This window comes from Mixophyes fleayi, chromosome 2 (genome assembly GCF_038048845.1).
Source record: "Mixophyes fleayi isolate aMixFle1 chromosome 2, aMixFle1.hap1, whole genome shotgun sequence".
In the NCBI taxonomy this organism is placed as follows: Eukaryota; Metazoa; Chordata; class Amphibia; order Anura; family Limnodynastidae; genus Mixophyes; species Mixophyes fleayi.
In genome coordinates, this window is record NC_134403.1 from 360,586,935 (window position 1) to 360,611,464 (window position 24,530).

Genomic DNA, 24,530 nt, shown 5'->3' on the forward strand with positions numbered 1-24,530 from the left:
ATATAAAAATACTCTACATAACATAATAAATAAATAAAACTACTTCCATATTGCTAGCCTCTGAAACACAAGAATACTTTGGATCCACATTGGCTGTAGTGTATAAATAGAGGTGTGGGATCTATTATCTGGAATCCCTAGGGTTCAGGTTTTCTATATAAAGGGTTTTTTCCCTAATTTGGAGAACATACCTAAAACATTCTAAATGACATTTAAAAAACGACCTGTGTCTTTCGCCGTATTTCCCCTGGCATTACCCTGCTCATGAAAAGGCTCGCACTACACCCAGCTGATCGTATCATGTGACACTCACATCCAATCACATGCCATCTTCTTCTGCCAGTAATGCCAGTCACTCTCAACAAATGGCATCAACTAAAGGTAGTGTAACACTTTAAATTGTTTACCATTCCTCCTCTCAGTGATTGTAGGAGTAGCTTATATACCCCGATTGGGACTAATCTATTTCCTATAAAGTAAGGTCTGGTTTTCCAGTGTTGGGAATTGTTCCAGGTATGCAGTGAAACTTTCCACTTTAACTCACTACACTTATAGAATCTGTACAATCACAGACCTCAAACCACTGGGACAGAATGGCAGACAGGTAAGTCAGACAGGCAGAAGATGCTACAGAATCTGAATCCAAAATAATGGAGGTAATCCAGGGGCCAATCACAGAGGAAAAGAAGATTCCACACCAGTAGACAAACGCATAAACATAAAATCAGACAATCGCAGGTTAAACGCATCCAAAAAACTACATAGAAAACTTTTACTCCAGGAATGTGTAAAGCTAGGCCTGAACCTTAAATGCAAATATACCCATTGGCTGCCAGTAAAAAGATAATCAATAAGCACACAGCACTTTATAGAATGAATTTACTGAAATGAAAAAGCTAATGGCACGTTTATATACACATCAGACCTGATTACAATTGTGTATTGATGGTCGATCAGTTTGGTATACCACCGTTGACTGGTGTAAGTTGGATGATTTAATAACACAGCACCATGCAATATTAAAGTATCTACTGATCTGTACTTTCTAAGGGTAGGGGTGACTAGGCAGTAATCTTAGGCCTCATCTTCAGATGGGACTCTTGAGTCACAATATATAGCGGTTACAGGGTCCATTCTGTATTGTGAGAACTATACTTTTGACCATTTTAGATTTTTCCATTACACTGATAGGGGCTTGAGAAGCCTCCCTTTAATTGTGGCCCTGGACACCCCGTTTCTGTACTCCATAGCTATTGTGTGGGCTTCAGTTAAGTGGTAACGGCACAAAACAAAACACAGTAAAACATCTAAAAAAAAAAATGAAACACTGCCTACAAAGAGGAAAATAAAATGTTCAAAGGAATGTGAAAACAATGGGAATGCATTAGGAACCCCATTGAAAAAATAAAACGTTTGTGCTTGTTAATGGTGAGGTCTCATTAAAACCACTAATGATTGTTTCAGTTGTTTATAAATCACAACCTTTCAAATGGAGCTGAAATTGACTCAAATTTAAAGATGTTCCTTTGCGATAGGATACGCTCTCTTTATTGTTTCACAGAGCAAAAGGTTTTAATAGGCCCCTGGTAATCCAGCCTGCTCCCAACGGCCGATGACAGGTCAAATGGCTGAGTAGAATCAGTTGAGGGAAAAGGAAGTCTTGTCGGAAATGAGATTAATCTTGTAACCAGTGTTCAGGGCTGATAACCCGTCTGGGCTCAAAACTGCTTTAACTAGAGCGCTATTAACCTTCACCTGACAATCGGCACTCAACTGTTATAAACAACATTAAAAGGGGCAGGATCTCTTTTTCCATGTAGACTAAACACTGATGGATGAATTCCATGAGGATCATTGCCATATGCAATGTGGAGATTAAGAATTCCATTCCGGGTGATGGAGAAAAAGAATATTACATAGGGAAAATAATTATTCCATTGAGAAAACTATCAGATGTGACATGTAATTTGTATTGTGCAAAGTATTTCATGGTCATTTTTTTTCAGTACTTCTGCCTGTAAACTGGCATGAAATGGTCATGATTTCAAATTGAAGGGAATTTCCACCTATGGAGGGAATTTTACAGTTCCCTGGACAAAGACATCCGTAAGGGTATTTCCACTTAGACGCAGGTGTCCTCCTATTGGGAGCATTCCACGAGAGCTTTCATACTGAAATGAGAAGCCGCATCTGATTGGACAACAGTCACAGTCATCCAATCAGAATGAATCTTTAATTTCAGCCACAGTGATAAGCCTTTAGAATTCTTTCTTAACCTGTCTAAAAACAAGTTAGTTTCAGCGTCAGAGAAACAGTCCATGGAGGACGACAAGGGCAATGGTATTATTAGAGCCTGTTCATCCACTAGTGCAGGCCGGGCCAACCAATGGCTCTCCAAGTGTTGTGAACTACAAGTCCCAGCATTCCCTGACAGCTATCGACTGGATATCTGCTAGCAAAACATGCTGGGACTAGTCTCCCATCTAGGACCCAATGGTCAGATTACCCTAACCCCTTTATATGTTTTTCTGCTATAAAGGGAGGAGGGAGAAAAGGGCCCAAACCAGCATCTTGACAAAGGCAAGAATATTATTTTAATTGTATTTTATTTATGAAGTCACACTTGCCTGTCACCATGGCCTCCATCATCTGGGCAGAGTAATGTAATAAATTAAGTAGGTGTGTGTAGTGCATGTGTCACCTGATTGGATACTGCATGCAAGAGCATATCCTCCAGTGTAGAGACACGTATTGTTCTCTTCTCATTCTAAATCAAAGTAGATTGTCAGAAATTACTAAATAGTTGTGGTTGAGCCAGAGAATCACCTACACTATGTCATATAGCGCAAAGGTGTGCAACCACAAATGTGATTCCGGAATAGGTTTGTTTGGGTCCCCTGATTGCCATACATGTTATTGGAAGCCATCTCTTTTCATATCCCAGAAGGCTGCAATGGCACACTGAATATTGGGACAGAGTGTAGCAGGTGATTTCCGAAAACAAAACAAAAAATCTGCGTAAGTACAGAACAAATGCCACCCCCCCCACATTGTCTTACATATTTATATATATATATATATATATATATATATATATATATATATATATATATATGTAGTTATTATATAAAATGAGGATTTAAGAGGTGCTACAAAAAGATAAAAATCTTATAATCTGCAAAAATATCCTAATGAATGTAGAGGCTGAGTGTAGGCGTAGCTCACAAAATGGCTGCCTCCGCTATAGGAGACAGGCACACTTTAAATATCAGCAAACAGTGGACCATACATATTTTTATATCACTAGTTTAGTTTAGAAGAGAATATGACCAGGTTTCATTATTAGGTTACTGTTCTTTACATAATTCTTTTCCAGAGGGGCTTAAATACAGTCCTCAAGAGCTACCAACAGGTCATGCTTACAGGATTACTTTAATCACGCACAGGTGAGTTAATCTATTTTTCTGGGTTCAGTAATTATTCCCCTGGTTGCTACAGACAGATATCCCAAAAACATGACCTGCCGGTAGCTCTTGAGGACTGAGTTTGAGCACCTCTGCTCTATGCTGTTAAACTTTCAGAGCCCAGGGAAAGCTCTGCCAGTCTGTGGATGGTGAATTTCACGTAGGCATTGCCCAGCAGAGCTGTTCAGCTCATTAATCTGAGCAGAACATAACAACGCTTTCGTCCTGTGCACTCCAGATAATGTAAGACAAATATTATGTACAGAAGCTCACAAAGTGGTTATTTTACTTACTCTTGTGCTGCACATAATTACAGCGGAGAGTGTTCCAAGTTAAATATATTAGGCATCTGTGAGCCAAAACCGTATTGGGACAGAGCCAGACTAAAATGTCTTGTGGAACAAACCCCAACCGCACAGAGCTCCACAAGATCGTGCAGATGTCACTATCACTTACACGCAGCCGTCCTCTCTGTAATAATAATAATAATGGACCAGAAACGTTATGTGAGCATAAATCTGGCTCCGGCATCTCTCCATCTACTAGTCGTAAGTCTTGAAAGTGGACAAATCCACTACACGCAGCTATGTATTAATCCCAACAGAGAACACATAAACATAAGTTATATTTGCTGTGTTTATGCTCTTCTTCCAAATGCACCTTGTTATTGGTCTACATGAAGATGGTCAGCTTCTGAACAAGTAAAAGAGAGATTACTCATTACTGCTGTGTATGGGCCCTAACATCTGCTATGGTGGACCCGCCTTTTAAAAGGGACTCACCCTCTTTCTCCGCACCGCACTGTCTGTTACTATAAAGAAGGCAGCGAATGGCCCTTTAAACAGCAAGGTTCCCGGCTCCGCCCTCTATCTCTGCTCAGGTGTGTGGTACATTTAACTTTTTCATCATCCCACTCCTGACCCTTCCACTTCCTCCCCCACCATGTTTTCATGTCTTGTTCGTTGCCCCCCCCCCCATGTGCCTGTACCCCCCTCTCTCTCTGTTATTGAAATATTTTTTGAAATACAATTATTTTAAAATATTTAAAACATTTTTAAAAGAATAAAGTTGATTTTTTTAAAAAAATATATACTAATCTAACAGGTTCGGTGGCAAACATTTGACCCGTCAATCCCTCCCCACCCTCTGGAAGCCCTGTGTGGTTACACAAAAGAACAAATACTGTAAGCAATGTACAATAAACAAGACCCTATCAAGGAACATTAGCAATCTGGCCCTCCCTAGTGAACAATGGTAGTGTGGTACTGTAGGCTGAACACGCCTAGTACACAAGAAAATGGTTTGACGGGGTCTAATCACAAACACTGGCACTTCGGGATGTCTGCTACCCCCCCCAAACAAACACAATGACACCCACACTTATGCATTTAAACCATAAGTAATTAAATATATATTTTTAATTTACAGTTTTTGAGATACCGATGGAGCTCATAATGGTGCAAATCGCGTCACTGCCTACTCCTTGCATCGCAAACCCGTGAATCAAAGCAGGGGGTGGGGCTACAGTGGCGTAATGGCTAACCAAGCCCCTCCCACACTGGCCACCCCACCTATAAGTTGGCCAGCATGGGCGGCATACATAAGTCTCTCTCACATATATGGTGTAAATGAACTGGTACTGCTGCGCACATGTCAATTATATTTATGTGTCACTTGAACCAGTATTTATCCAAAACTATTTATATTTCTGATGGCTGTAAACATATGACAAGAAAAATAATGTCTTTAGTTACTTTTGGTGCCTCACGGTGCCTCACTGTGTGACAGCTTTAGTACACACTCAACCACCAATCAAAGCCATTAGTGGTCAGTGGTCAGCAACAGGCAGCCAATCGCTAGGCTGCCTGTTGGTGTATGGGCATCCACAATGCTGTGCAGCAGACAGGAAGTCTTCACTTCCTGTCTACTGATCTGAGGAGCGAAGCTGGCCAGCACAACTACAGGTAAGTGAGGGGGCTGCCATACAAATCTACAGGAAGGGAGGGGGGACAGCCATACAAATCTATAGGGAGGAAGAAGGGGGCTGTCAGAAAAATCTACAGGGAGGGAGAGGGGGTCTGCCATACAAATCTATAGGGAGGGAGAAACGTTGATATGTGTGAAGGAGGGCAGAGGTAGGGGGCAGATATATGTGGCTGGGGGAATTTTGATGTGACTGAGGGGGGATAGCTGCAGAGGGCAGGTAAGGAAAATGGCTGCAGAGGTGGGAGGTGAGGAAAATAGCTACAGGGGGGAGGTAAGGAAAATGGCTGCGGGGGGGATGGATGCAGGGTGGGAGGTAAGGAAAATGGCTGTAGGGGGGAAAGGTGAGGAAAATGGCTGCAAGGAGGGGGGAAAGGAAAATTGCTGCAGGGGGGGTTAAGGAAAATGGCTGCGGGGGGAATGGGTGCAGTGTGGGAGGTAATGAAAATGGCTGCAGGGGACAATGGCTGTAGGAGGGGGTAAGGAAAATGGCTGCAGGGGGTATTTAAAAAATAGAGCAGCTTTGGGGGGGCATAATCTCATGATTGTGTGGCGGTTACATGGATGCTCTCTGTGGTCTCAGCAATCATTAGAATACTAAATATTAGTGAGATGGGGCTGGTAGAGGTTTGTATTTGATTGACCCCAAATGTTCAGATATTGTTTATATATGCCTGTACAATGGGGTACCTTTAGCTGGCCATAATCAAATGTTTTGTGTTATTTAAAGGGCCTAATCATTCAGGGTTTGTTAACATTTTGCATTATAATACATTTTTGCATTTTCAAAACAGGACGCCAACTTTCCAGAAGCCAGCGAGAGGATAACAAAGCTGCAAGAGAGAAGAGCAGGAACAGGTAAGAGACAATGGCACAATCTGTCTAAATTTGAATGCTGGAGAATACACCTGAACATTCATATTCAGGAGTATTCCTATACACCTATATAGGTGGGGGGAGGGGGGGGGGGTCGTCGCTGCAGCCGTATTAGGCTAGGGCGGCCAGAACCCTTAATCAAGGTCTGCTGGTGCATGTAGTTCAGATGGCAACCCGCACTGCCTACTCAACATTTTAGCAGGAAGTAAAAGGGGGCGAAGGAGGGGCACAGTAGTATAGCTGATTTTCTCAAGAATGGTAGGTGTAGTGATGTGTAAAGAGACCCTAAGTTAAAATTATTATGAATATAAGGAAGAAAGGACAGGAATTTAAATGTTAACGTTACACAGATCCATCATTGTTTCATCATCATCATTTATTATATAAGAAGCCGTACAGCAAGGATATAACAATACAAAGCAAAATACATTCAGCAATAATACATAAATACAATAATAATACCGAAACCAGATAATACCTAGGTGCAAATTATTATTAAAGCACCGAGTGATGAAGGAGAGAGGGGGGAGGAGGCAGGATGGCACAATGATGAAGGAGGGGGGCAGGATGGCACAGTGTGATAAAGGGGGGGAGTAGTATGGCACAGTGATGAAGGAGCGGGGGGCAGGATGGCACAGTGATAAAAAGGGAGAGCAGCATGGCACAGTGTGATGAAGGGGGGCCAGGTGAAGGGGGAAAAGCAGCATGGAGGGTGCAGTGGGATCATAAGGGGGCACCGCGTGGTGATGATGAAGGGGAACAGTAATGTGTGTGTTATGGCACAAGGGGCTTGTGGTAATGTGTGTGTGTGATGGCGCAGGGGGCTTGTGGTAGTGTGTGCGATGGCACAGGGGTCTTGTGGTAATGTGTGTGTGTGATGGCACAGGGGACTTGTGATAATATGTGTGTAGGATGGCACAGGGGGCTTTTGGTAATGTGTGTGTGTGATGGCACAGGGGGCTTGTGGTAGTGTGTGCGATGGCACAGGGGTCTTGTGGTAATGTGTGTGTGTGATGGCACAGGGGACTTGTGATAATATGTGTGTGTGTGATGGCACAGGGGACTTGTGATAATATGTGTGTAGGATGGCACAGGGGGCTTTTGGTAATGTGTGTGAGTGATGGCACAGGGGGCTTGTTGCAACGTAGTGTGTGTGAGGTAGGTGGTGGCTAATTAATGGGTGCTATTTTGTTGGTGGGGTGATGGGGGGCAATTTAATAGTGGGGACTATTAATTTAAGGTGGAGTGGTTTGGGGACTATTGAATGTGGGAGTGAGTTTGTGGAGAATGAGGTCTCTTTATTTAATGTGACTATGAATTATTTAATGGCAGTAATAGTTGCGGGAAATTGGTATATATATGAAATGTAAATACTATTAATTTATTGCTGGGGTTGTTTTCAGGGAGGGAAATAGATTTATTTATAAAATGGCAATACTATTATTTTAATGTTGGGGCTGGAGGAAGGCCTAATTATTACTTGTGGGTGCTATTGATTTAACTTCGGGGCTGGTTGAAATTTTCTAAATGTACCCATTTTTTTTCCAAATAGGGCCCCCAACATTCCAGGATCCAGACAAGCTGCAACTAAAGAAACCAGCAGCCACAGGTGGTGAAAGTGACAAGAACAGGTAGGAGAGAGTAGGAGAGTCTGTGAAATGTTGTGATTCTAGTGGGACAATCCCAATTTTTGGTGACTGTTCTGCCCAATGTAAGGGGCAGGACAAGATTGTGAACTCTTTATATACACACTGCATTCTTTATATACTACACTATGGTGCTAGATGTCCTGAAAGTCAGGAGTGCTGGGACATGTGTCACGCTCCGGTGAGCAGGCACTGCACCCTTGTGCCAAAGGTGTAAACAACAATGCAGGGGTTTTTTTCTGTAGGAAGGTGGCCTAGCGCTTTTCACCTGCTAGCTACGCCCCAATAATGCATAGCCACGCCCCCAATTGTATGAACACACCTACTACCACTTTTTTCAATGCTCAACTATAAGGGGGGCCCCATGAAGTTGTTGTACCGGAGCCCTGAATTCCTCTTGGCAGCCCTGCATGTGATACAAGGCGACATAGTGCCGTGGGGGACAGGGCTAAATTGACGCAATTCACTGTGAATTGCGGAGACCTACACGGAATTCCGGAGTCCCTTGGACATTCAGGGAGAGTTGGTAAGTATAATATTATCGTGGTTTAGAACAACTTGTACTTTAATCTGTTGTGAGCGTCTGCATCTTACTAATGGAAATCTCAGAAATATCAGCCAGGAGTAAGGACATTTGAGCTTCACGTTTAACATTGTTACACTCACACATCTTTGACTGGATTACTGATGTGACCAGTGTGTGGGGAAAGAGATGCCATTTAAATGATTCTACATTTTATTAGTGTGACTTTTAGCCAAGACCACACAAATAAAGGAAATAGATGCTTTAGAGATTACAGCCTGTCTAAGATATATAGTGTTCCCTGTATATAGCTCCTCTTTATAACACCACCCTCACTTACCATTAGGTACAGATATAACCAGCATTGTCACAAAGTGATAATTAACTCTTACACCGTTTGTTAAGATGTATTCCTTGTAACATTAGAGTATCATGGCTCATGGCAAAAAAAAATATTTATAAGGCTAGAAATGATCTGTCAGTAATGTGGCTCATGACAAAATAATAATATTTTGGGATAACTTTTGCTCTATGACAAAATAATAATATTTTGGGATAACTTTTGCTCTATGACAAAATAATAATATTTTGGGATAACTTTTGCTCTATGACAAAATAATAATATTTTGGGATAACTTTTGCTCTATGACAAAATAATAATATTTTGGGATAACTTTTGCTCTATGACAAAATAATAATATCTTGGGATAACTTTTGCTCTATGACAAAATAATAATCGCAGCAGATATCGGAGACACATCACTGTCTCCGTACTCAAAAGCAGACCCCGTTAATTAATAAATACACCCCTATAACACTGGATTGTCCCTCTGTTTTAAGCTGGTGTTGAAAAGAGGGAGGACTGCTGGGTGTTACCATAGGGGGGGGAAAGCAAAGGGACTCGAAGGTGAGGGGGCTTGCGCATTGCCGCGTCGCTCCCACCCCTCAGAGTAGCCAGGTCCCACTGCGGCCCCTCACCATCAGTAGAGGAAATTGAAGATCGCCTCTGGGCCGTGCGCGCTCAGACTCTTAACAGAGCAGAGCATGAGGTCTAGGGTGCGAGATCGGGCCCCTTCCCAAATCTTGCTTTAGTATAGTATATAGTATAGACCTTTCATTTATCTCTCATGTCAGTAATGTATTAACAAGAGCATGACAGCAATGATTGTTAGAAATGAAACGTTCGGACGCTTTACAGAATTCTGCCACTGGTTTGGAATGATCACAGATCGCTGGAACCTGGCACAATCCAGGAAGGACAGGAGCAGTAATGGGTTATGAGAGCAGGAAATAAACGGAGAGAATCATCAATTCTGCTAACAATGCAGGAAACACTTGTATTCTGCGGCTGCAGGATGTTACCCACCCTACACACTGCCTGCAGGATAAGTACAGGACTGAATGAAAAGGCAGCAGGGATGATAGTGGATGTGAAAGATCCAAACTATAAGTCCAATAAAACAGATTATCTGCTAAGTGACTACCGCCTGAAGGGCCTAAAATACAGGGAGATTCCCTCTTTTAACATCTTTCCCTGTGTATTATAAATAGCAATATCCAGTATATGTAAAAGTTCTCTAATATAGAGGTGGACAAGACATTGATGCCAGCTCCTGTAGAACTACAACTCCCAGCAGGTAGTGAGAATTATTTTGCACAAGTCATCATTTGTCTATGTACAATTTGATTTATAATCACAACATTACCATTCAGTTCCTAATTATCTCCATTATTATTCACTTAAACAACAACAACTTAGCCCTCCACAGCTATTACATCATTTTGACTTGGCACCCTACGATAAATATTGGTTAATTAATACATGGAAGTTGCAGTACTTTACTGCCTTATTTAAACTCACCGTATTTGTAAATGCATCTTACGAGAAGCCATCATACTTGTCTCTCTAACAGAGTGTCCGGGAGGCTCCCGAATTTCCGGTAGTCCTCCTGAAACAGCTGACACCCTCCAAGATCTCCAGATGGAGACGGGGCTCAATGACACAAAAAGTTGTCAAGCTGCCAAGTATGTAAGTCACTGAGACATACTGAAGGGGGCACTCGGCAGAACGGGCGTGTGCCCCTTACTTTGTGCAGGGATCTTGGATTGTGAAGCAAGACGGCAGCGTTTGTCTAGGAGAAGGCTGATGGGGCAGATGGGTAGAGTCAGGGCGTTCCTTGCTAAGTGCTGAATAGGAACACCTAATTTCGTGGAGCAGTACAAAATCGAGAGTTCACTTTGTAATATTGGAATCAGGAAAAGGGATGGAGGGGGTGCATTTTTAGTGATGCTCCTTTCTGCACAAGCTCAGGGATGGGTAAGATCAGGGGGTAGATGTATCAAGTTGAGAGTTTTCCGGTGGGATTGAAAAACCAATCAGATTCTAGCTATCATTTATTTGGTACATTCTACAAAATGACAGCTAGAATCTGATTGGTTGCTATAGGCAACATCTCCACTTTTCAAACCCGCCAGAAATCTCTCAGCTTGATACATTTACCCCCCAGATCTCATTCTATACTAATGAGGCATATCTTGCACTTCCAGTTTCATGTCGACAAGCTCATTCCTAGTTGCACGTTGACCAATGTAGCAAAGAAAAAAAAACCTCAAACACACAATTGTCACATTTAAATCATAAATGAGTTTTTTTTAACAGAACCACTAAAACTTTAATTTAACAAAAGAGGTGGTTCTAAAGTGGTAGAAGGTTGAACATTGATGTGACATTTACACCTTTATACACAGACAGACGCGTTTCACACCTTCCAAGAGCAGAGCGTAGGAACAACTTGAAGACCATCCGTGATCCAGTGATGGGTAAAAGGTGCCCACCGGGCCTTCACTTGTGGCCCCAGCTCCTTCCTGCTTTATTGTCAGATTTGTTTGTTATAGTTTGTAACACTTGATTATATTGCATTAAAATATCTGCTGATACTATGACCGATAGGTGTCTTTTTCTTTCATTAAATGTATTGTTTCATTTATTAATGAGATTAAGGGTAATGTGGGTCCCTATTGAATGTTGGGCGGCCCCTGAAGTGTATCAGGTTGCCCTTCACTGATCTACCGGAATACTGTAATACCCATCCCTTCTGCAGCAAACATCCAGCATACTTTGTTTTTATGTGTATAACTATTAGGATTGCACTTTGTAACGTTGGAAAATCAGGACTCACTTGGCCAAGTCTGATTCGCCCAAACCACACCCACGCTGCTTTAACCTTTAAAAACTGGGAGCTGGGAGGTAAGAGTTACCTTTAGACATATCTTTATTTATAGCAAGGAAGATAATTCTGCAACTCCTAGATTATTTTTTCCTACAGATGAAGAATTAAGGTCACTTACTAATTATAGACTTTGCGAACGCACTGCACAATTTATTTTGCGCAAAGCATCTCGATAGAAATGCGTGAGTAAAATAATAAAATTAATTTCAACTTTTCCTTTATTTTCATAAAATACCAGCGTATTAGCCTTATTTATCTCTTAAATCATCAGAGTGAGGGGACACCTATTATTATTATTATTTATTTATACCCTAGATAGTCTTTATTATGAATATGCCCATTGGTACTATATAAACCTCAGTTAATTAGATCTTTCTAACTATGTGTTCTAAAAAGCTGAGGCTCAGAGCAGTTTATGAATGAAGAACCGAAAGCCAATAGCAATCTTCCTGTGGGATTTTCCCTATTGGCTGAGAATTTCACATTTACACCATTGCTCACAGCCACACCCCCGAGCAGCTGAACATTGTCTTGGACTAGAATTTGTTTTCAAAACCAACAAAATTCCTAGGAGCAAAAGAATAATATATATATATATAAAATCTAACAGACATAACAGAAAGGAGCTAAATAAATAGTATGCAGAGTCTGAACTGTAAAGTAATAATTATAACGAAAATAACTATTTGCAGCACATAAGTTAAATTACATTAATTGATATCGACATAAACATCTTATTATATGTTTTACTATTATTTTGCCCACAGTGGTCGTAACAGATTATTTTACCTCTTAAAAAAAAACATCTTTTGATGTGCAGGCTGCAGTCTATACACAGTGGAGTTAGCCATTTTGTGGGCGGTACCCATGGATATAAGAATGCAGCCTATCAATTCACTTAGAATCAATGACATCACTGAAGCACGAAATGCGTGATATCCCTGCTTTATTGTCAACTCACAGACTGCAAGTCATGTAGCTGTATCCCTACGATGGTGAAGAGTAACTGAGTGGCTAAGGATATTGACTGATATTGAGAAACGTGTTGGGTATCTCCTCTTTGAGTCCAAGTTAAAGCAAACAAAATAAACTTAACACAGTAAAATTGAGAGGATGCATTTTAATTAAAAAAAACTATTACACTCACAAAATGGCGGCTTCCATTGTTGTTACTTGGATATTTGGTACTGTTTTTATAACATAATTAAATAACTAGGAAATTTTCCTTGCTGGGGCTCAAACACTTATCAGCTATCAGAAAAAAACGAGTTCTACTGCAGCCGTGTCCAACAATTAAACTATGACCGAGTTTTATGATTTATAGTAAAACGTGAAGGTCTTGCTGTGTTAAATGATAAGTATTTTTGGAATGCGGTCAAATATCTGGCAGCATGAGATAAAGCAGTCTGTGCACTAAGCTCGCTCTTTGGATGCTGCATAATGTGCATGACAATTCCATCCAAGACTGCTGGCACCGTATGTGACACGCTAAGGGTCATATGACTAGTTGTGCAAGGTGTTAGGTCACAGCACAGATTTGCGTCAAAGACTTTTCAGTCTTATATAATAAGGTTATATAATAAGGCAACGGAAAAGCGGAAATTTTCAGCTTTGATCTCAGGAACGAAGGACAATTCTGCAACAGCTGCAAAAGTTTGTTAAATTTACCACATTTAACACCAACTTTACTTTGGCTTATCAATGCTTCTATTTCAATTGGCCATAGTTGCTGTTGGTGGCTGTCTTGTGACTTTTGGAAAAATGCTAATCAGTATATTCACTAAGTTTGTAGTTTTGCACCATTTGGCGCCAAAACAGAAAAAAAAGACACGTCGCAAACTTGCTCTTTTCGTGGCTTAGTTGTTTTGTTTTTGCTCTGGACGGTGGTTGGATCTGGGCAGATTATGGTGTTATTTGTGTGCGGCAAACTAGCAAGTCTTCCACAATCTGCGTGCCATCGCTGATCTTATTCACACTGACTTTTAATACCAGCTCGAAGACATACCCCCTAACTTTACCCCTGGTCTAAGTCAGGGCAGTGGCGGATACAGGGGGGGGGGGGGGGCGATCGGTGCGATCGCCCCCCCTACCAGGGGCTTGCTGCCGACAGCTGCACACTGTGCAGATCCGTTCAGCAGTGAAAGTGTGCTGTCCCGCTGCTCTGATTGTGTTTTAAACACAATCAGAGCGGCGGGACAGCACACTTTCACTGCTGAACGGACCTGCACATACTGTGCAGCCGCCGGCAGCCTTAGAACACAGAAAGGGGGCGGGGCCTAAGTCGGCCCCCCTAAAATCGCCCGGGGTAGGACAAATGTCTGGGTCCGCCCCTGAGTCAGGGCAAGGTGTTGCGGCTGTGCATACATAAAGTGATAGCAGTCACACCACCTTGGGGAATAGGGGCAGATTCTAAGGAACATCGCGGCTGCGCACTTTTACCGTCACTATGGTAGAAATATCCATTTTTCCTCGCACCTCTATGGGGATAGTATCCCCCGCAAACTGTCTCCGGAATGATCGCAAGACACTTCACGTCTAATTGAATCTGCCCCTCAGCCACGTTCCCCGGGGGTGTTCCTTGCACTTTAAAAGTGCTAGACCAATATCACCTGACTTTTGACTACTGTTTTTTTTATTTTGCTTTGCGCCCCATTGCATTTTGAAAGCACAAAATTAACAGCGGACAGACCGTGGGAAAAAGGTGCAAAATCACGGAAAAGCCTCCAAGTATTGCTCTTTGGGGACTAAAGCTAATAGTGCACTGTGCTGCTATAGAAAAAAGACTCACTAATTAGCCATCCGCGGTCCAGTCATAAATGGCCCACAAAAAACATTTTGATCACACAATTTGCACATTCTCCAAAGGTTAACACTTAATAGTACCAAGCAAGCACTCATTTCATTTACCAAGATAGTTTAACCGCAAAAGGCTGCTAGTCTGTGATGAGTATGCATTACAAACTGGCAGCTCCTATATATAGATAGATAGATAGATAGATAGATAGATAGATAGATAGATAGATCTTGCCTGGAGCCCTATGTCATCTTAATTATGCTCTGCAACCCCTTCTTAATTAATTAGACCCTTATCTATCCCCTAGCTATCAGCGTGGGAATAATCAGTCCATCCATGGCACTTTAGTAGAGCTCTATACATGCTTGATGGTCCACTCTCAGAATGTCTGGGAAACTCCCGACTTTCGAGTAGGTCTTCCAGACTCTCGGGTGAGCGGGCCATTCTCCCGCATTGTTACCACTTACTAGCAAAGTGGGCGGGATGGGGGTCTCCATGACGCAATTCACTGCAAATCATATCATTATGTCTCGAAATTATGCAATTGCCTCATTGTGGGCAGAGTCAAAATAACGGTCATGATGCCCCAGGCATCAAGTATCTGCTTATGCATTGATTGATTATTCGATTGAGCGATGGACAGCTTGCATTATGGGAAAAGGACAACAAGTGCCAGTGAGCTGGCATTCTGATTTAGGTAATGCCCCCCCCCCCCCCCCCCACCTTCCCTCATTTGTTATATGTACTGGATGGAAATCACATGACGTGAAGATTGTTCACTCTATCAAACACCTCATTCTTTCCTCTTGGTAAACGCAATATTGCTGATGTCACACCAGTGTTTTCCGGTCAGAGAAGTGCCGTGTTCTGAACAACTTATAGAGACACAAGAGTATTGGGAAACATTGTTTCCATGTCCCCGGGAAGCAGCTTTAGCTGTAAATACAGGCGTCATCTTATATATTTATGTGTGTATTCATATGCTGTGAAATCTGAACAGTACAATGGGCCAGTTTTGGTTTGAGAAATCACAATGATGACAATACATGAACGATTTGCAGTAAACTGTGCCAGAACCACATCAAAATGTAAATGTAAATACAATATACAAAATGTGACATGATTCACTGATGAATACTAATGTGAAACAGATAATGGGTGAGTTACAGGATAGGATTGTATCCTGGTATAATTACTCATATAAGTGGCATTTGCAGGTTTGGTTTGCTTTATATGGAATGCAGATGGCTTGTGGATTAATATACAGATAAAGTCACCTGGACACAGATATAAATGATATGAGTCCTACCCCCATTACATTATAATCGGCATCTCACCTGCTTTGTTCATGGATGCTTCAGTTGTCCTCCAGTTCTCTCAATTCTGCCCCTTATTACTTGCCTGCCCCTCCCTCCTTCCCCTTCTGCCACCTGAGCTGGTTCTTGTACCCTGCTGCCCCTATCACTGGTGACTGAGAGGGTGACTGGAGTTGAGGTAGGACAAGGAGAATACTCACCCCCCCCCCCCCCCCACTGTCCCTGTTACTCTCAAGCTGTCAGTCACAGCACAATTGCAGAGCGTCCGGTGACCAGAGCACACGGGAGGGGGAGAGAGGTATCTTATGGACTAGAAGCCAAGGTGAGATCTTAGTTTCTTGCTGCCGCCTGAGACAAGATTCTCGCCTCGCCCCTGGCGCTGCCTTATTATGCCACCTGCCCTGGCCCACATAACGTTTTGGGCCACGTAACGGCTGCTACACCTATTGTTACATTACTGTAAATGCCAAGTCCCAGGACTCTGGAGTGGGCTACTGGCTCTATAAGAGCAGTGGTGGAAGTGGGGGGGTATACGGGAGTATGTCACACAGCCACCTCTCCTACTGCCTTCATTGTAACACTATCGCATTCCAGTCACTTACATTATGTATATATATATATATATATATATATATATGTATTTATATATGGGAGGTATACGGTGGCATGGTCGGACTGGCCAGCCCATGAACCGGGGTCTCCCCCGGGAGGACCCAAAACCTGAAGGCTCCCCTTTTCATTGGTGGGGGGAGCGGGTACTTTAAAAAAAATACTCACGTCTTTGCGACGCCGATGCCCCTCCTCTCTCCTCTCTTCGCACTGAATGTTGGGCGTGACGTCATCGTGTCACGCCCGGCATTCAGAGAGGAGAGACACAAAGAGGAGAAAGCAAGAAAGAAGATAGAAGGCAAGAAGAGAAGAAATGAGAAGAGAAGAAAGAAGCCGATAGAAAAGGTAAGTGAAGGAGCGGAAGTAAGGGGGCAGCATGGAAGAGTGCGAAGAGGGGCAAAAGCAGCATGGCAGAGTGTGAAGGGTGGCAAAGCAGCATGGCAGAGTGTGAAGGGGGGCAAAAGTAGCATGGCACAGGGTGATGAAGGGGGCCAGGAGAAGGGGGGAGCAAAAGAAGCATATAGGGCGCAGTGTGATCATAAGGAGGCACAGCAGGGTGATGAAGGGGCACAGTAATGTGTGTGTGATGGCACATCGGGCTTGTGGCAATGTAATGTGTGTGTCGTAGGTGGTGGCTAACTAATGGGTGCTATTTTGTTTGTGGGGTGATGGCGGGGCAATTTAATTTTATAGTGAGGACCATTAATTTAAGATGGGGTGATTTGGGGGCTATTAATTGAATGTAGGTCTGAGATTGAGATGCATGAGATCTATTTATTAAATGTGAATTATTTAATGGCAGTTGCGGGAAATAGGTATATTTATTATATGTAAATGCTATTAATTTATTGCTGGGGTTGTTTGGAGGAAGGGAAATCGTTTTATGTATTAAATGGGAATACTATTACTTTAATGTTAGGGCTGGAGGAAGGCCTAAGTGTTGATCGTGGGTCCTATTGATTTAACGCAAGGGCTGGTAGGAGTTTTCTAAATGTACCCATTTTCTTTTCCAAATAGGGCCCCCAACATTCCAGGATCCAGACCAGCCGCAACTAAAGAACCCAGCAGCCACAGGTGGTGAAAGTGACAAGAATAGGTAGGAGAGAGCAGGAGAGTCTGTAAAATGTTCTGATTCTAGTGGGACAATCCCGATTTTTGGTGACTGTTCTGCCTAATCTAAGGGGCAGGTCACAACTGTGTACTCTTTATGTACACACTGCATTCTTTATATACTACACTTTGGTGCTAGCTGTCCTTCGTGGGCTTACCATACCCTCTCTAGTGGCTGGCCACACCCTCTCTGGTGGGCCTCTACCATTGTATTCCCCCTGTGGGCCCTTCATGCCCCAGTCCGACACTGTACGGTGGTATGTCATACCGCCACTTCTCCCACTGCCTTCATTGTAACACTATCACATTCCAGTCACTTACATTTTCCATCCCGCCACTTCTAAATTTCCACTTTAACCATTGTCTATAAGGAATTCATCTCTTTCTATCTCAGCTGACCAAGCAAAATAGTTGCTTTCCCTTGTGTTAAAATTTGTAAATCTAAAATATATTACTCACTTATCCCTGCGTTAATCACTAAATTATTACATTGTAAAGTATACTTTTCTGTTTCTGCCTATCAGTATTTTAATCCTTCATTTATGTTTCATATGGGAACATAAAACTGGGTTTCTTTAGACCTCCCTACCCACTGATTAGGTAATCATGTGTCCACTTACAGTCCTCGATTAGGTTTTAGCACAGAGTGATCACGATGAGTTACCTTTATCACAAGTCATGGACAGAATTCTATTAGACAGGAAGCTGCAAACACTTCCTTTATTGGTCCTCCTTGATTTGGCTCGTTATCTGCATGGGAAATTGACAGAGGAAGTATCTGTCTACAGACATTTTATCATAGGATTTTATGCTGTGGTCGCAGTTTGGTGGGATCCAGCTACAAAACACGTCCTGGCACCTTAAATACTAATCATCTTTGTTCAAATCTCTATCCCAAATCAAATAATGAATGGAATATGGTGAACAGATTGATTCACGTGTGTACACTATGTGTATATATATATATTATTATGCTATTAATATGCTGGAATCACAAATGTATATTCTACATGTTTGGATAAATATTTGCATATTATTTACATAATACATGTTTGTCCCAAATTTCCATTTACCCAGATTTGTACCTAAAAATGTTTTTTTTTTCACAATCGACCAAATGCACAATAAAATTCCTATGTTAGATACAATTCCTATGTTAGATACAATTCATATTTTAGGTGCAATTCTTACCATCATCCTGTTGCTCTAGACTTAAGAAGGTAAGGCCTTATTCATTAAGGAACTTAAATTAAGAAGTTTCTTATTTAAGTCTCCTGGACAAAACCATGTTACAATGCAAGGGGTCCAAATTAGTTTTCTATTTTGCACATATGTTAAATACTAATATACAATACTTATCATGTAGCACACAAATGTCAACTTTAAATTTCAGTGTACAAATAAGCTATCAAGTATTTGTGTGCTACATGCAGGCCCGGCGCTCCCATTAAGCAAGGTTAGGCACTTGCCTAGGGCGCCGGGCTCTGGAGGGCGCCTGGAGGGCGCCACAGAACTGGAAATTAATTTTAAAACTGTGCGGCGACCGCTGACCATACCTGTCACGGCCGCCGCACAGCATTCAGATGCATGGGGAGGTGGGGAAGAGGCTATTGCTCACCACCGCCGCCTCTCTGCTCCGTCTCCTCCCCTCCACTCACTAGTGTCAGTGAGTGGAGGGGAGGAGACGGAGCAGAGAGGCGGCGGTGGTGAGACAAGGTAAGAAAAGACGGGGTGAGGGGGGAGGAGGGAGGAGGGAGGAGGGCGCCGATTTTGCGTAGGGCGCCATGGACCCTAGCACCAGCCCTGGCTACATGAAAAAACAGACACTATTTAACTTATGTGCAAAACAGAAAACTAATTTTCACCCCTTGCATTGTAACATGGTTTTGTCCAGGAGACTTAAATAAGAAACGTCTTAATTTAAGTACCTTAATGAATCAGGCCCGTAATATGTATTTCAGAAGTCAGAATAAAGCAGTAAAATAAACATCCCAATTTAGAGGATTCAAGTGGGAAACAGGCACTTAGATATTTAACATATCTTTTGTACTGTAGAAACTACAGTTGCAATTTGCAACAGTTTGTTACAATTTAGACCACATTTTTGGAGACAATCCATGAACTGCTAACTACCTGCTCCATTGTGCAAATACAAGTTTTGGGTAATCAGTTTGCACAACTTTTTTTAATAATAGTATTTTGGTTAACAAGTGTCAGACCATACACTACCCATCTAAGTACAATTTGTGTAACACGTGTAGTGATTCTACAGTGTCTCTAAGCACTATAAGTACAGTGTGCTCCTTAAAGCACGATGTTGCTTCTTTCTCCCCAGGCATTGCAGTGGTTTAGATGCATCCATTGCTGGAGGTGCAGACATCCTTTCAGCTGCTCTTTGCACTGTGACTGCGGCGGGGGTCAGTTACAGCACTCACAATGATTGCCCTCAGTCACGGGGAGGAAATATTACAGAGCAGCGTAATGACCACAAACCGCAAGTGTCACAGACACATGAGTTAGCACTTTATAAGGGCAACATCTGCTCAACAGAAAACAAGGCAGTTTGCACTGCGCAATCATTTCTCCTACGGAGCCGTAGGTGGCAGAACTACCAGCAGGAACAATACAAAAAGGTGATTTAGATAAGGGACGAGTTAAATACAAACAGAAGGTAGATTGTGGGAAAACAGTTTAGTAACAAAATAAATCAAGGGGGTCTGTTTAATAGCATGGCATAAGAGGAATGTCTTGTAACCCATTAAAACCAGCCTGTACACCCCCCGCACACCCTATTGCTAGGCCCCTGCCCAGTGAAACAAATGTAAACAGCTCTGCCTAATCAAATAAAGTCATGGCTGAAAAGCACAGACAGAAGCCGGAAAGAGAAAACAGTTAAAGCTGCAGGCAGACATGAACCAGACAATAAATGAAAGTAATCTGAAGATGGGCAAACCTTTTAAATAAGCCCCAATATATTAATTTATTTAAAAGTTCAACATAAGTTTCTTTTATTTACGTTACACCAAGAGAGTTAAGAAAAATGTCTTGTGTTTACTTTTTATATCGCACCACTATGTGGTTTAGCAAAACAAGATCAGATTAATGCTACTGTTAACACAGTAAAGTGAGACATTTATATAACCATGTAATTTGATGAAGGATAAAGTTATAGAGGTAGATTTATTACACCTTATAAAAAGGAAAAGTGGAGGTGTTGCCCATAGCAACCAATCAGATTCTAGCTGTCATTTTCTAGAATGTTGGAGATAAACGATAGCTAGAATCTGATTGGTTTATATGGACAACACCTCCACTTTTCATTGTTAGATAGTGTGATAAATCTACCCCATAGGGTGTTTTTAAAATAGTTCTTAAAATATATCTTGCTATAGAAATAGAGGTAAATATGCTTTGTAGCAGCTCTGTGTCTAGCCTGGGTTTATACCAAATATTATTATTCCAAGATGGTTGAAGAAACTAAATATTTTGTATCTTTGATATGTCAGAAAACAATGACCCTAAGCCTCAAGTATTGTAAATCTGGTGGAAAATCAATACTAACACATATGATTATCAATCAAGAAATGAAAACCAACATAAGTCATCATCCTTTACAAGTGATAAGACCCCTCCCTTTTATTTACATTGGAGATTTCAAGAAGGAAAGAAGAATAATCTACACATACATTTGGATAGGTATTGAACACAGGACTTTAATGTATTATTACAGGTGGGTGTACTGAACAAGAAAACACTATGACAGACCAAGAAACTCCAGGGATATGGTGATAAAAGACAGGGACTGACAGAGCTCTCTGTTATTTAAGCTAAATTATAAAGTGTTTTTAATATAACACAGTGAGTGCTGATGTCATCTCTTATAATCAGTGAGTTGTGATGTCATCAACTATAACCAGTGAGTTCTGATGTCATCACTTATAATCAGTGGGTTCTGATGTCATCTCTTATAATCAGTGAGTTCTGATGTCATCACTTATAATCAGTGAGTTCTGATGTCATCTCTTATAATCAGTGAGTTGTGATGTCATCAACTATAATCAGTGAGTTCTGATGTCATCTCTTATAATCAGTGAGTTGTGATGTCATCAACTATAACCAGTGAGTTCTGATGTCATCACTTATAATCAGTGGGTTCTGATGTCATCTCTTATAATCAGTGAGTTCTGATGTCATCTCTTATAATCAGTGAGTTCTGATGTCATCTCTTATAATCAGTGAGTTGTGATGTCATCAACTATAATCAGTGAGTTCTGATGTCATCTCTTATAATCAGTGAGTTCTGATGTCATCTCTTATAATCAGTGAGTTCTGATGTCATCATTAGGAACACTTGAATATTATAAGGAATAACGCATCCCTCACTGTAAATTATAGCAGATATTAGACGTCACCTTGGAGATGACCTGTGCTTTTATATGGTCCCAGAACTCGTATGTGACTTATAATATATTTATAATTGACAGTTTAGTGTACATTATCACATATTTAATACAATGTTTACATTCTCTATTATTTCTTTAATCTCAGCAGTTACATTGGATACATTATATTTCAAAACGATATATATTTCAAAACGATATATATAATCTAGGAACTTGTTTGACTAAAAGGCAGATAAGCAGTCAAGGAAGGGGAAGTCAAGGAAGGGGAAGACTCGGGGAATTTTAAAAGTGCCCCCCCCCCCCTTCCCCCCATAAAATAAATATTTTTAAATTAAAGTAAGACACCAGCAATATTTTTTAGGACTTCATGACCACCTATACCATCATGTATTATATTTAATATTTAATCCCTCTGGCATAAAACAAACACAAATTACATATTAAGAATCAGTCTAAAGAAGTTCCATTGATCAATAGCAATACTTAAATGTAGGTTAGCTATGCAATGAAGTCAGTATATACCCATTGTATATTTCAGCAGGTATTACATAGATATACAGTGGTATCTGTCAGCAGTTTTCGTACGGCGTCAGTCATGTGATACGCCAGCTGTGTTATTTGGTAGTAGGATTTAAATATATGCTACATATGTCATCAATATATCTTGCGCTACTCAGTAAAAGTTTGTAAACAAAATGATACAAGATAATCATACCAGTAATTTGTATTTTTTATAGTTAAAATGCCATTTGTAATATTATCAGTGGTTGGCTGGGACGGGGGTTAGGGGTGCATGTGCCCCCTGGCTGGTCCCCTATTGGGCTACCTTGGGCTGGTTCACGTGCATTTTTTTATTTTTTTTTAAATGTTCCTATTAGGCCGCTGAGTCGAGCCTTGTCCCCTAGGCTAATATGTGCCAGCCCCCCCCCCTTCCCCCGTGCATATGATCGTTGTTTGTCATCATAGCTGAGGCCAAATTTAATTTATTAATTCATTAATCTATTGACTTGTTCATCAACGAATGTATTTTTGAATGAGGTAAAACACATAAACCAAAATCTCACACGAGAGAATTATTCCCAACACATACAGCTTATTGTCAAAGATACTTCAAATAACAGCTTATGGTGACCAAGGAACCAAACTGGCTTCATGGATCAATCATGGTCGAAAAGATTGAGACATGAGGAAGAAATTCATTGGGATCACTTACGCAACCTCTCTCCAAATGACACAATGTAAGGAGTCACTAAACGTTGGGTATATATACATCTACTTATTGTGCCAATGTACTTATGTGTGACAATGGATTTGTTAAAAGTCTCACCACCTTTCACAGTAGACGTATATATATATATATATATATATATATATATATATATATATATATACTTGAAATACAACAACATTAGAAGTTCTCAATTACGCCTCATAGTTAAAGTGATGAAAGTGGAGAATTCTGAACACAAGTTGAGCAGAGAGTGGTAGGTAAATTATCCTTAAAATAATGGAAAAATAACCCCATATTTTATTCTATTACCTGTTATTTATATTTATACCCACTGTATGGTTCTCAACTGGCTGTAAAATTCCTTCCATTATATCTATTTCTCACCCTTATTGGACACATTTTTCTCCTTACATGCATCATTTTCCACATCCTTTTGTTAACTTAGAACACTATAATGTCTTATCAAGCCCGACCAGGCACTGAGAAGCGATATAAATATTATGCTGTGCATCCTCATTGTTCCTGAAAGTATATACTGGATGTTCAACGCAGCTGTAAGTACTAACGGCTGTGTCCGCCTCTCATTACATCCACAATAAATGTATATTATCATTATCCATTAGTATCTGACACATTATTGAATATGCAGTGTATAATTGTGCAAATCAATTGACAAAACCGTATATCTTTGGTAACTAATATTATTAAGATATCTTTAAATAAGTACTCAAATTATAACTTTGGTATCTTTTGATATCTTTGGTAACTAATATTATTAAGATATATTTAAATAACTACTCAATGGAGATAAAATGCAATTACATCTATATTTTTTTTATGTCAATGTGACATGTTTTCCAATAAATCCTCAAAATACTGTAAAAACTTCTACTGTGTTTTTTTTTTAAATAAAAATGACCGTTTATTGTGGTTAAGTTTTAGGCAATTATCTGTACTTCCCAAAAATAAATCTTTCCGCACCTATGAAATACAACATTCCAAAGCTCTTTGAAAGTAACAAGATAAAAAAACAACAAATGGGAAATATAAAATTTTCATTTCATTCATACTTATCTTATAAAATATTAATACATCAAACTATACATATATAACAGCGTTAATACAAATTTAAATCATACATGCATAAATAAGGACGAATAAAAGAAAAACAAGCTTTTTTGTTTACCTACCGGTATACAAGCTATATGTAAAAATATTATACTGTATTTCAAACAATATAGTCATACTATAAGAGGCTTAAGAAATCCAAATTTTCTAATATTTCCAGGAGAATATTAAGTGTCTTTAGTTTATAGTCACTTGAAAAACAACTATCTTCTGATAC

The 24,530-nt window shown here is 40.7% G+C and overlaps 1 protein-coding gene across 2 annotated transcripts in view; it reads right to left on the reverse strand.

Moving 5' to 3' along the window:
- Positions 1 to 24,530, reverse strand: part of ERG (ETS transcription factor ERG) — a 214,650-nt gene that overhangs the window by 61,505 nt on the left and 128,615 nt on the right. The window lies entirely within an intron of this gene.